The sequence below is a fragment of the Pseudophryne corroboree genome, chromosome 1 (genome assembly GCF_028390025.1).
Source record: "Pseudophryne corroboree isolate aPseCor3 chromosome 1, aPseCor3.hap2, whole genome shotgun sequence".
In the NCBI taxonomy this organism is placed as follows: Eukaryota; Metazoa; Chordata; class Amphibia; order Anura; family Myobatrachidae; genus Pseudophryne; species Pseudophryne corroboree.
The window spans coordinates 87,075,864-87,090,068 of record NC_086444.1 but is presented as its reverse complement, the minus strand read 5'-3'; the positions used below and the strand labels follow the sequence as shown (position 1 = coordinate 87,090,068).

Sequence of the window (14,205 nt, the reverse complement as noted above, 5' to 3'; positions counted from 1 at the left end):
CCATACTGCTATATAGTATATACTGGTGGTCAGCAAACTTCACAAAACTGAAATGCACCACTGGTATGGATGGATAGTATACTTGACGACACACAGGTAGGTAGAGCAGTGGCCTACTGTACCGTACTGCTATATAGTATATACTGGTGGTCAGCAAACTGTGCAAAACTGAAATGCACCACTGGTATGGATGGATAGTATACTTGACGACACAGAGGTAGGTAGAGCAGTGGCCTACTGTACCGTACTGCTATATAGTATATACTGGTGGTCAGCAAACTGTGCAAAACTAAAATGCACCACAGGTATGGATGGATAGTATACTTGACGACACAGAGTTAGGTAGAGCAGTGGCCTACTGTACCGTATGCTATATAGTAATATATACTGGTGGTCAGCAAACTGTGCAAAACTGAAATGCACCACAGGTATGGATGGATAGTATACTTGACGACACAGAGGTAGGTAGAGCAGTGGCCTACTGTACCGTACTGCTATATAGTATATACTGGTGGTCAGCAAACTGTGCAAAACTGAAATGCATCACAGGTATGGATGGATAGTATAATTGACGACACAGAGGTAGGTAGAGCAGTGGCCTACTGTACCGTACTGCTATATATTATATACTGGTGGTCAGCAAACTGTGCAAAACTGAAATGCACCACAGGTATGGATGGATAGTATACTTGACGACACAGAGGTTGGTAGAGCAGTGGCCTTCTGTACCGTATTGCTATATATAATATACTGGTGGTCAGCAAACTGTGCAAAACTAAAATGCACCACAGGTATGGATGTATAGTATACTTGATGACACAGAGGTAGGTAGAGCAGTGGCCTACTGTACCATACTGCTATATAGTATATACTGGTGGTCAGCAAACTGTACAAAACTGAAATGCACCACAGGTATGGATGGATAGTATACTTGACGACACACAGGTAGGTAGAGCAGTGGCCTACTGTACCGTACTGCTATATATTATATACTGGTGGTCAGCAAACTGTGCAAAACTGAAATGCACCACAGGTATGGATGGATAGTATACTTCACGACACAGAGGTAGGTAGAGCAGTGGACTACTGTACAGTACTGCTATATATTATATACTGTTGGTCAGTGACGCGTGGTGGGGTGAGGCAGGCGAGGCAGAGCCCTTCCTGTCATACTAACGTTTGTGCCAGAGTTTTGACTGTATAAAGTATGTGAAAAATATGTTTGAAAAATCTTTTTTGCATTATTCGAATAATTTGTATAGCCAAAAATGTGGAGTAAAAAGTCTATGGCAGGTAAGGCAGTGCCTCACCTGCTTATCTCTTCCGCACATATCTGATCAAAACTCTGAAAATTTCCTGGAGTTTATACTGCTGCACCTGTCTTTAATGCCCCCATGTTCCCTTTGGCTCATATATTTTGTGTAAATCCTGCTCTGGTGCTAGCCAGTGCCTCTTGAGCCATTTAGATCACCGCACGTCCCTGCTGGTGGTCAGCAAACTGTGCAAAACTGAAATGCACCACAAGTATGGATGGATAGTATACTTGACGACACAGAGGTAGGTAGAGCAGTGGCCTACTGTACCATACTGCTATATAGAATATACTGGTGGTCAGCAAACTGTGCAAAACTGAAATGCACCACAGGTATGGATGGATAGTATACTTGACGACACAGAGGTAGGTAGAGCAGTGGACTACTGTACCGTACTGCTATATATATATAGTTATACTGGTGGTCAGCAAAATTCTGCACTGTCCTCCTACTATATACTACAATGCAGCACAGATATGGAGCGTTTTTCAAGGCAGAGAACGTATAATACTGATGGTCACTGGTCAGCAAAACTCTGCACTGTTCTCCTACTATATAACACTGCTGGTCCCCACAATAAAGCAATTAGCACACTGAGCACAGATATTTGCAGCACACTGAGCTAGAGATGAGCGGGTTCGGTTTCTTTGAATCCGAACCCGCACGAACTTCACTTTTTTTTTTCACGGGTCCGAGCGACTCGGATCTTCCCGCCTTGCTCGGTTAACCCGAGCGCGCCCGAACGTCATCATGACGCTGTCGGATTCTCGCGAGACTCGGATTCTATATAAGGAGCCGCGCGTCGCCGCCATTTTCACACGTGCATTGAGATTGATAGGGAGAGGACGTGGCTGGCGTCCTCTCCATTAGAATAGATTAGAAGAGAGAGAGAGAGAGAGAGATTGTGCAGACAGAGTTTACCACAGTGACCAGTGCAGTTGTTGTTAAGTTAACTTTTATTTAATATATCCGTTCTCTGCTATATCCGTTCTCTGCCTGAAAAAAACGATACACAGCAGTCACACAGTGTGACTCAGTCTGTGTGCACTCAGCTCAGCCCAGTGTGCTGCACATCAATGTATAAAAGCTTATAATAATTGTGGGGGAGACTGGGGAGCACTGCAGGTTGTTATAGCAGGAGCCAGGAGTACATAATATTATATTAATTTAAAATTAAACAGTGCACACTTTTGCTGCAGGAGTGCCACTGCCAGTGTGACTAGTGGTGACCAGTGCCTGACCACCAGTATAGTAGTATATTGTTGTATACTATCTCTTTATCAACCAGTCTATATTAGCAGCAGACACAGTACAGTGCGGTAGTTCACGGCTGTGGCTACCTCTGTGTCGGCAGTCGGCACTCGGCAGGCAGTCCGTCCATCCATAATTGTATAATTATATACCACCTAACCGTGGTATTTTTTTTTCTTTCTTTATACCGTCGTCATAGTCATACTAGTTGTTACGAGTATACTACTATCTCTTTATCAACCAGTGTACAGTGCGGTAGTTCACGGCTGTGGCTACCTCTGTGTCGGAACTCGGCAGGCAGTCCGTCCATCCATAATTGTATTATTATAATATATACCACCTAACCGTGGTTTTTTTTTCATTCTTTATACCGTCATAGTGTCATACTAGTTGTTACGAGTATACTACTATCTCTTTATCAACCAGTGTACAGTGCGGTAGTTCACGGCTGTGGCTACCTCTGTGTCGGCAGTCGGCAGGCAGTCCGTCCATCCATAATTGTATTATAATATATACCACCTAACCGTGGTTTTTTTTTCATTCTTTATACCGTCATAGTCAGTCATACTAGTTGTTACGAGTATACTACTATCTCTTTATCAACCAGTGTACAGTGCGGTAGTTCACGGCTGTGGCTACCTCTGTGTCTGCACTCGGCAGGCAGTCCGTCCATCCATAATTGTATTATAATATATACCACCTAACCGTGGTTTTTTTTTCATTCTTTATACCGTCATAGTGTCATACTAGTTGTTACGAGTATACTACTATCTCTTTATCAACCAGTGTACAGTGCGGTAGTTCACGGCTGTGGCTACCTCTGTGTCGGCAGTCGGCAGGCAGTCCGTCCATCCATAATTGTATTATAATATATACCACCTAACCGTGGTTTTTTTTTCATTCTTTATACCGTCATAGTGTCATACTAGTTGTTACGAGTATACTACTATCTCTTTATCAACCAGTGTACAGTGCGGTAGTTCACGGCTGTGGCTACCTCTGTGTCGGCAGTCGGCAGGCAGTCCGTCCATCCATAATTGTATTATAATATATACCACCTAACCGTGGTTTTTTTTTCATTCTTTATACCGTCATAGTCAGTCATACTAGTTGTTACGAGTATACTACTATCTCTTTATCAACCAGTGTACAGTGCGGTAGTTCACGGCTGTGGCTACCTCTGTGTCGGAACTCGGCAGGCAGTCCGTCCATCCATAATTGTATTACAATATATACCACCTAACCGTGGTTTTTTTTTCATTCTTTATACCGTCATAGTCAGTCATACTAGTTGTTACGAGTATACTACTATCTCTTTATCAACCAGTGTACAGTGCGGTAGTTCACGGCTGTGGCTACCTCTGTGTCGGAACTCGGCAGGCAGTCCGTCCATCCATAATTGTATTATTATAATATATACCACCTAACCGTGGTTTTTTTTTCATTCTTTATACCGTCATAGTGTCATACTAGTTGTTACGAGTATACTACTATCTCTTTATCAACCAGTGTACAGTGCGGTAGTTCACGGCTGTGGCTACCTCTGTGTCGGCAGTCGGCAGGCAGTCCGTCCATCCATAATTGTATTATAATATATACCACCTAACCGTGGTTTTTTTTTCATTCTTTATACCGTCATAGTCAGTCATACTAGTTGTTACGAGTATACTACTATCTCTTTATCAACCAGTGTACAGTGTGGTAGTTCACGGCTGTGGCTACCTCTGTGTCGGCAGTCGGCAGGCAGTCCGTCCATCCATAATTGTATTATAATATATACCACCTAACCGTGGTTTTTTTTTCATTCTTTATACCGTCATAGTCAGTCATACTAGTTGTTACGAGTATACTACTATCTCTTTATCAACCAGTGTACAGTGCGGTAGTTCACGGCTGTGGCTACCTCTGTGTCGGCAGTCGGCAGGCAGTCCGTCCATCCATAATTGTATTATAATATATACCACCTAACCGTGGTTTTTTTTTCATTCTTTATACCGTCATAGTCAGTCATACTAGTTGTTACGAGTATACTACTATCTCTTTATCAACCAGTGTACAGTGCGGTAGTTCACGGCTGTGGCTACCTCTGTGTCGGCACTCGGCAGGCAGTCCGTCCATCCATAATTGTATTACAATATATACCACCTAACCGTGGTTTTTTTATACCACCTAACCGTGGCAGTCCGTCCATAATTGTATACTAGTATCCAATCCATCCATCTCCATTGTTTACCTGAGGTGCCTTTTAGTTCTGCCTATAAAATATGGAGAACAAAAAAGTTGAGGTTCCAAAATTAGGGAAAGATCAAGATCCACTTCCACCTCGTGCTGAAGCTGCTGCCACTAGTCATGGCCGAGACGATGAAATGCCAGCAACGTCGTCTGCCAAGGCCGATGCCCAATGTCATAGTACAGAGCATGTCAAATCCAAAACACCAAATATCAGAAAAAAAAGGACTCCAAAACCTAAAATAAAATTGTCGGAGGAGAAGCGTAAACTTGCCAATATGCCATTTACCACACGGAGTGGCAAGGAACGGCTGAGGCCCTGGCCTATGTTCATGGCTAGTGGTTCAGCTTCACATGAGGATGGAAGCACTCAGCCTCTCGCTAGAAAAATGAAACGACTCAAGCTGGCAAAAGCACAGCAAAGAACTGTGCGTTCTTCGAAATCCCAAATCCACAAGGAGAGTCCAATTGTGTCGGTTGCGATGCCTGACCTTCCCAACACTGGATGTGAAGAGCATGCGCCTTCCACCATTTGCACGCCCCCTGCAAGTGCTGGAAGGAGCACCCGCAGTCCAGTTCCTGATAGTGAGATTGAAGATGTCAGTGTTGAAGTCCACCAGGATGCGGAGGATATGGGTGTTGCTGGCGCTGGGGAGGAAATTGACCAGGAGGATTCTGATGGTGAGGTGGTTTGTTTAAGTCAGGCACCCGGGGAGACACCTGTTGTCCGTGGGAGGAATATGGCCGTTGACATGCCAGGTGAAAATACCAAAAAAATCAGCTCTTCGGTGTGGAGGTATTTCACCAGAAATGCGGACAACAGGTGTCAAGCCGTGTGTTCCCTTTGTCAAGCTGTAATAAGTAGGGGTAAGGACGTTAACCACCTCGGAACATCCTCCCTTATACGTCACCTGCAGCGCATTCATAATAAGTCAGTGACAAGTTCAAAAACTTTGGGTGACAGCGGAAGCACTCCACTGACCAGTAAATCCCTTCCTCTTGTAACCAAGCTCACGCAAACCACCCCACCAACTCCCTCAGTGTCAATTTCCTCCTTCCCCAGGAATGCCAATAGTCCTGCAGGCCATGTCACTGGCAATTCTGACGATTCCTCTCCTGCCTGGGATTCCTCCGATGCATCCTTGCGTGTAACGCCTACTGCTGCTGGCGCTGCTGTTGTTGCTGCTGGGAGTCGATGGTCATCCCAGAGGGGAAGTCGTAAGACCACTTTTACTACTTCCACCAAGCAATTGACTGTCCAACAGTCATTTGCGAGGAAGATTAAATATCACAGCAGTCATCCTACTGCAAAGCGGATAACTGAGGCCTTGACATCCTGGGTGGTGAGAAACGTGGTTCCGGTATCCATCATTACTGCAGAGCCAACTAGAGACTTGTTGGAGGTACTGTGTCCCCGGTACCAAATACCATCTAGGTTCCATTTCTCTAGGGTTGCGATACCGAAAATGTACACAGACCTCAGAAAAAGAGTCACCAGTGTCCTAAAAAATGCAGCTGTACCCAATGTCCACTTAACCACGGACATGTGGACAAGTGGAGCAGGGCAGGGTCAGGACTATATGACTGTGACAGCCCACTGGGTAGATGTATGGACTCCCGCCGCAAGAACAGCAGCGGCGGCACCAGTAGCAGCATCTCGCAAACGCCAACTCGTTCCTAGGCAGGCTACGCTTTGTATCACCGGTTTCCAGAATACGCACACAGCTGAAAACCTCTTACGGCAACTGAGGAAGATCATTGCGGAATGGCTTACCCCAATTGGACTCTCCTGTGGATTTGTGGCATCGGACAACGCCAGCAATATTGTGCGTGCATTACATCTGGGCAAATTCCAGCACGTCCCATGTTTTGCACATACCTTGAATTTGGTGGTGCAGAATTTTTTAAAAAACGACAGGGGCGTGCAAGAGATGCTGGCGGTGGCCAGAAAAATTGCGGGACACTTTCGGCGTACAGGCAGCACGTACAGAAGACTGGAGCACCACCAAAAACGCCTGAACCTGCCCTGCCATCATCTGAAGCAGGAGGTGTTAACGAGGTGGAATTCAACCCTCTATATGCTTCAGAGGTTGGAGGAGCAGCAAAAGGCCATTCAAGCCTATACAACTGACCACGATATAGGAGGTGGAATGCACCTGTCTCAAGCGCAGTGGAGAATGATTTCAACGTTGTGCAAGGTTCTGCAACCTTTTGAACTTGCCACACGTGAAGTCAGTTCAGACACTGCCAGCCTGAGTCAGGTCATTCCCCTCATCAGGCTTTTGCAGAAGAAGCTGGAGACATTGAAGGAGGAGCTAAGACAGAGCGATTCCGCTAGGCATGTGGGACTTGTGGATGGAGCCCTTAATTCGCTTAACAAGGATTCACGGGTGGTCAATCTGTTGAAATCAGAGCACTACATTTTGGCCACCGTGCTCGATCCTAGATTTAAAACCTACCTTGGATCTCTCTTTCCGGCGCACACAAGTCTGCTGGGTTTCAAAGACCTGCTGGTGAGAAAATTGTCAAGTCAAGCGGAACGCGACCTGTCAACATCTCCTCCTTCACATTCTCCCGCAACTGGGGGTGCGAGGAAAAGGCTCAGAATTCCGAGCCCACCCGCTGGCGGTGATGCAGGGCAGTCTGGAGCGACTGCTGATGCTGACATCTGGTCCGGACTGAAGGACCTGACAACCATTACGGACATGTCGTCTACTGTCACTGCATATGATTCTATCACCATTGATAGAATGGTGGAGGATTATATGAGTGACCGCATCCAAGTAGGCACGTCACACAGTCCGTACTTATACTGGCAGGAAAAAGAGGCAATTTGGAGGCCCTTGCACAAACTGGCTTTATTCTACCTAAGTTGCCCTCCCACAAGTGTGTACTCCGAAAGAGTGTTTAGTGCCGCCGCTCACCTTGTCAGCAATCGGCGTACGAGGTTACATCCAGAAAATGTGGAGAAGATGATGTTCATTAAAATGAATTATAATCAATTCCTCCGCGGAGACATTGACCAGCAGCAATTGCCTCCACAAAGTACACAGGGAGCTGACATGGTGGATTCCAGTGGGGACGAATTGATAATCTGTGAGGAGGGGGATGTACAACACGGTGATATATCGGAGGATGATGATGAGGTGGACATCTTGCCTCTGTAGAGCCAGTTTGTGCAAGGAGAGATTAATTGCTTCTTTTTTGGTGGGGGTCCAAACCAACCCGTCATTTCAGTCACAGTCGTGTGGCAGACCCTGTCACTGAAATGATGGATTGGTTAAAGTGTGCATGTCCTGTTTTGTTTATACAACATAAGGGTGGGTGGGAAGGGCCCAAGGACAATTCCATCTTGCACCTCTTTTTTCTTTTATTTTTCTTTGCGTCATGTGCTGTTTGGGGAGGGTTTTTTGGAAGGGACATCCTGCGTGACACTGCAGTGCCACTCCTAGATGGGCCCGGTGTTTGTGTCGGCCACTAGGGTCGCTTATCTTTCTCACACAGTCAGCTACCTCATTGCGCCTCTTTTTTTCTTTGCGTCATGTGCTGTTTGGGGAGGGTTTTTTGGAAGGGACATCCTGCGTGACACTGCAGTGCCACTCCTAGATGGGCCCGGTGTTTGTGTCGGCCACTAGGGTCGCTTATCTTTCTCACACAGTCAGCTACCTCATTGCGCCTCTTTTTTTCTTTGCGTCATGTGCTGTTTGGGGAGGGTTTTTTGGAAGGGACATCCTGCGTGACACTGCAGTGCCACTCCTAGATGGGCCCGGTGTTTGTGTCGGCCACTAGGGTCGCTTATCTTTCTCACACAGTCAGCTACCTCATTGCGCCTCTTTTTTTCTTTGCGTCATGTGCTGTTTGGGGAGGGTTTTTTGGAAGGGACATCCTGCGTGACACTGCAGTGCCACTCCTAGATGGGCCCGGTGTTTGTGTCGGCCACTAGGGTCGCTTATCTTTCTCACACAGTCAGCTACCTCATTGCGCCTCTTTTTTTCTTTGCGTCATGTGCTGTTTGGGGAGGGTTTTTTGGGAGGGACATCCTGCGTGACACTGCAGTGCCACTCCTAGATGGGCCCGGTGTTTGTGTCGGCCACTAGGGTCGCTAATCTTACTCACACAGCTACCTCATTGCGCCTCTTTTTTTCTTTGCGTCATGTGCTGTTTGGGGAGGGTTTTTTGGAAGGGACATCCTGCGTGACACTGCAGTGCCACTCCTAGATGGGCCAGGTGTTTGTGTCGGCCACTAGGGTCGCTGAGCTTAGTCATCCAGCGACCTCGGTGCAAATTTTAGGACTAAAAATAATATTGTGAGGTGTAAGGTGTTCAGAATAGACTGAAAATGAGTGTTAATTATGGTTATTGAGGTTAATAATACTATGGGATCAAAATGACCCCCAAATTCAATGTTTTAAGCTGTTTTTTAGGGTTTTTTGAAAAAACCACCCGAATCCAAAACACACCCGAATCCGACAAAAAAAATTCGGTGAGGTTTTGCCAAAACGCGGTCGAACCCAAAACACGTCCGCGGAACCGAACCCAAAACCAAAACACAAAACCCGAAAAATTTCAGGCGCTCATCTCTACACTGAGCACAGATATGGAGCGTTTTTCAGGCAGAGAACGTAGATATTTGCACTTGCAGCACACTGAGCACAGATATTTGCAGCACACTGAGCACAGATATTTGCAGCACAATTTGCAGCCCACTGAACATAGAAACTGAGAGGACACCAGCCACGTCCTCTCACGATCATCTCCAATGCACGAGTGAAAAATGGCGGCGACGTGCGGCTCCTTATATAGAATACGAATCTCGCGAGAATCCGACCACGGGATGATGACGTTCGGGGGCGCTCGGGTTAACCGAGCAAGGCGGGAGGATCCGAATCTTCCTCAGACCCGTGTAAAATGGGTGAAGTTCGGGGGGGTTTGGATCCCGAGGATCCGAACCTGCTCATCACTAACTGTAACCTGGGTGGGCAGAGCTGTAACAAGGGATGTGCGACCAGTACAAGCCAAAAGATATGCGGAACAGGTATGAGATGCATTAGAGCAATCCTGGTTATGTTTTTCTTCCCGCATTATATAAATACACATATAGGGACAGGAGAAGAGGGTGCCCATGTGCCAACTCCGGGTGGGTCCCCTCCTCTGCACAGTGCCGCAGGCTCTGGCACTGTGCCGGAGTCTTCTGTGCATGCTCAGGTCTCCAGAAGCATGGTGCCCGCCATGCGCAGCGGTCATTTTCGATGTTGCGAGACTCCGAAAAGGTGAGTATTAAAACAATATGGGTGCAATGTACGTGGTGTGGGCCTACCTGGATCCAGGCGCCCGTGTGCGCTGCACATGCACACAATGAGCCTGTCAGACAGAGGGAGCCAAACAAGGGCGGAGGAATCTAAATGGATGCCTCTTCACAACCCAGGACTTCTTCCCCATTGGCTTTTCTATAATGGGTGCTATGTGTGCGGTGCACAAGGACCCCTGGGGGCCCACACCGCACCCATGTTCTATTACTTACCTGTCTGTAGTCCCACATCGGGCGCAGCAAAAATGACAGCCAAAATGGCCACCACACATGCACAGTAGTGAAGCTAGTCTCCGTAACATGGCGGGCGCCATGTTTCCGTAGGGCTGCTCATGCGCAGTTGACTCTGGCACAATACCAATGCCCGCTGCAACTAGACTCTGCACACGGGCCCCCTCCTCTGTTAAAATGCCCCTGTCCTTCCCATAGGAAGGAGCAATGCCTTGAGAACAGCTGACAAATTCAGAAAATTCTGTATTTTTTTAGTTTGATGAATTGGGAAATTACACGTTCCGAAACAGGAATAACAGCTAAGCAAGAGGTTCCAGTGAAATAACCTGCGTTACCTGTTTAATGAATGGGGCCAGTACTTAAGTTTTACATAAGTAGGTGAAAATTTTTAAATTCACCTACTTTTAAGGGTATATTCAATTGAAGTCGGATCCATTCCGACATTCATTTGTCGGAATGGATCCGACCTGGCCTATTATTATTATTATTATTATTACATTTTATTTATAAGGCGCCACATGTGTTTCGCAGCGCCGTACAATGGACAGTACAGGGGACAAAACATAGCATTACAGTAAATAAATAACAGAAATACAGGTAACATAGGAGCACCACACATTCTCAGGACATAATACAGCTAAGATGTAAGTATTGATGGAGTGCTCATCGTACTACTAGAGGCTGGTGGTTATAGATGGAGATGAGCCTTTACCAGCAGGATAAAGATGGTCGTTGAGTAGGGGAGAGCTGTGAGTGAAATATGCTGAGACGAGGGCTTAGATAACAAGAGGAAAGAGGGCCCTGCTCTGAAGAGCTAACAATCTATTGGGGAGGGGCAACAGACAGATGACAAGAGGTGCAGGCAAGTGGAAGGTAGCCTGATGGCAGTATGCAAGCAAAGCGGAGATGTTCACGGCCTGAGGTAGGGGGGGTGGAGGCGCGGCCTATTCAATGGACATCTCAATTCGACTTTTACAAAAGTCGAATTGATATGCGGGGGGGGGGGGGAGACGGGGGAGAGCAGCGCTACAGCAGCAGCTATATAGTCGCTGCTGTAGCGCTGCTCTCCCCCCATCTGCCCGTGGCTCTCCCCATCCCTTCTGTGTCCTAGCCGCCGCTCCGTCCCTCCTGTCACAGCCACCGCTCCATTCCCCCTGTTACAGCCGCCACCCGCTCCCCCTCTCTCACAGCCGCCGCTGCTCACCCCGTCCCCGCCTCGGCTCTCCCCGTCTCCGACACTGCTGTCCCCATCTCATTCGACTTTTTTTTAAACGGTTTTGCCCCATTTTTGACACAAGCACGTGGATCGGCAGCTATTCCGCCGATCCACGTGCTTTTCGACAAGTTGAATTCATCGACTTGACAAATTTTGGGTTATATTGAATAGGTCGAATCATGATTCGACCTTAAAAAGTCGAAAACTGACGTCTTTTCGACAGACGGCAGCTATCGACTTCAATTGAATATATCCATTAAGGTTAATGAATAGGCCTCATAAAGACAAGAAAACAGTGAGAATATATATATATATATATATATATACACAAAATAAGACAGCCTCCATTGTACAAATGGTCATTATTTAAAATAACAACAACAACAAAAAGTTATAAAAATAATAAGAGAAATCTTCCAAACTTGTAAATTAGGGGCAGTTAGTAAATACTGTATGCATATTTAATTAATTTCTTATAGTACAACTGTGATTAGACATTACACACTTCCTTGTAATACTTTCACATGGCAATTCCTTCCTTGTAATACTTTCACATGGCAATTCCTTCCTTGTAATACTTTCACATGGCAATTCCTTCCTTGTAATACTTTCACATGGCAATTCCTTCCTTGTAATACTTTCACATGGCAATTCTTATTGTATAGCTGGTTTCCTTTACTTTCACTAGTGCCTGTATTACTGTATAGTCGCAATTAGGCCTTGCCGTTGCCGGACACCTGTCCCTAGTTCAGTTTAAGGAATAACAAACACAACATACACAGCATTTGACAACTAATAACAGCAAATACTTTGCCCCAATGCTCGGAAACAGTTCTTAACCTTGAGATCCGGTCTCGTATTACATAGTTGCAGTACAAATAGCACAAAGAATGCATTCTTTAGCAGTGGTGAGAACGCTTTTACTTACTGTTCCTTTACGAAAACAAAAATTCCCTTCCCAAGTTCTGACAATTCCGAAAAAGTTAAAGAGCACGTGAAAGACAGCCTCGATCCTGGATAGTTCTACGTTAAAGACTTGTTGTTGAAAAGATGTTAAATGAGCAGTCGGCAGATTTCAGAGTTTGTGTTAGGAATTCTCCCAAGTCCTTTCCACACTAAAGCATCTGTCTTATACTGAAATCCCAACACCCAGAGAGTGGGTGGATTTACAGGAAGAGGCAGTTGAATCATATCAGCTTTCTACACAAGTCTGGATTTACAGAGGAAAATGAAAATTTGTTTTTCTTTTAGATTGTGATTTTTTTCATAGGCCCACAGCCGCAGGTTAGGACTTGAACAAACACTTCCCAGCCTTTCCTCTTGAATGTAATAGTGTAGTCACAGCTTAATAAACACATTATGCAGAAGATAGCTGCAGGGTTTATAAAATTATAATCAAACCAACTTTCATGGAATCACAAATGTTGTGTCGCGTCTTGAAAAAGGCCCATAAAAGTTTATTAAAACTAATCATGAAATAAAATGGAAATATAATCCACAATACAGATTACCTGCTTGTCTAGGTCATTTGTTTTCTGCACAGAAAAGAGGCTGAAGGCTGCACAATCTTAAAGCAGTGTAAGGGATTAGGCTGATACCCTATTACTGATCTGTGTCAGCACAGAACACAGGCTTTCAGCCATATGGGCTTTGCACTCCTTTCCTGATGTCCAGATACATACAGGTGAAACTCAAAAAATTAGAATATTGTGCAAAAGTTCATTTATTTCAGTAATTCAACTTAAAAGGTGAAACTAATATATTATATACACTCATTAAAGTGAGATATTTCAAGCCTTTATTTGTTATAATTTTGATGATTGTGGCTACCATCTTAAAATTAGAGATGAGCGCCTGAAATTTTTCGGGTTTTGTGTTTTGGTTTTGGGTTCGGTTCCGCGGCCGTGTTTTGGGTTCGAACGCGTTTTGGCAAAACCTCACCGAATTATTTTTGTCGGATTCGGGTGTGTTTTGGATTCGGGTGTTTTTTTCAAAAAACCCTAAAAAACAGCTTAAATCATAGAATTTGGGGGTAATTTTGATCCCAAAGTATTATTAACCTCAAAAAACATAATTTACACTCATTTTCAGCCTATTCTGAACACATCACACCTCACAATATTATTTTTAGTCCTAAAATTTGCACCGAGGTCGCTGTGTGAGTAAGATAAGCGACCCTAGTGGCCGACACAAACACCGGGCCCATCTAGGAGTGGCACTGCAGTGTCACGCAGGATGTCCCTTCCAAAAAACCCTCCCCAAACAGCACATGACGCAAAGAAAAAAAGAGGCGCAATGAGGTAGCTGACTGTGTGAGAAAGATAAGCGACCCTAGTGGCCGACACAAACACCGGGCCCATCTAGGAGTGGCACTGCAGTGTCACGCAGGATGTCCCTTCCAAAAAACCCTCCCCAAACAGCACATGACGCAAAGAAAAAAAGAGGCGCAATGAGGTAGCTGTGTGAGAAAGATAAGCGACCCTAGTGGCCGACACAAACACCGGGCCCATCTAGGAGTGGCACTGCAGTGTCACGCAGGATGGCCCTTCCAAAAAACCCTCCCCAAACAGCACATGACGCAAAGAAAAAAAGAGGCGCAATGAGGTAGCTGACTGTGTGAGTAAGATTAGCGACCCTAGTGGCCGACACAAACACCG

The 14,205-nt window shown here is 45.7% G+C and overlaps 1 protein-coding gene across 1 annotated transcript in view; it reads right to left on the bottom strand.

Annotated features, from left to right (window-relative positions):
• Nucleotides 1–12,853, bottom strand: part of OSMR (oncostatin M receptor) — a 176,819-nt gene extending 163,966 nt beyond the window's left edge. The window contains exon 1 of the mRNA XM_063961232.1: nucleotides 12,477–12,853. The gene's annotated coding sequence lies outside the window, so the exon portion shown is untranslated. The remainder of the gene's footprint in view (nucleotides 1–12,476) is intronic.
• Between the last annotated feature and the right edge of the window lie 1,352 nt (nucleotides 12,854–14,205).